The sequence below is a fragment of the Eimeria mitis genome, genomic scaffold, assembly GCF_000499745.2.
Source record: "Eimeria mitis Houghton genomic scaffold, Emh_scaff7, whole genome shotgun sequence".
Taxonomy (NCBI): Eukaryota; Apicomplexa; class Conoidasida; order Eucoccidiorida; family Eimeriidae; genus Eimeria; species Eimeria mitis.
Genome location: NW_013575089.1, coordinates 6,355 through 6,864, shown reverse-complemented (window position 1 = coordinate 6,864; position 510 = coordinate 6,355).

The following is a 510-nucleotide window of genomic DNA, read 5'->3' as shown; positions in this document are numbered from 1 at the left end:
AGCTATAGAGTGGAGTAGCTTCATTAGATTGGGTCTGAGACTGCACTGATGAGCATCGATGCAAATGTAGGACTGATGGCATAGAGAACGACGAGACACCATACACACACTTCCTCTTGCTCCTTTTCTCTTTCTCTTGCCCAGCTGAAATGAAACAGTGATCGCACGTCAACGTTTCTATCACGGCCGATGACTGCTTACAATTTTCTGTACTGTATTCAAAGAAAAACATAATGGGCCCGGCCCCTCCCTGTTCGTTGTTGTCTTTTCCATGGTTAGTGAATTCTCTTTACACACACTAGGAGGTGCTAGGGGGCATATTACAGGGCGCTATGGAAATACAGTTTTCTCCTTTGACCTCTATAGAGATCGAGAGATAGCCTTGTTTGCGTTTTTAACTCATTTCCCCTTCATGTGCGAAACCGAAAGTTTCAATAAGTTTTGTTTATTTTTGCTGACAGGTTTAATTCGTTTACAGATAGAGTGAGAGATCCAGATATTACGTTTGAG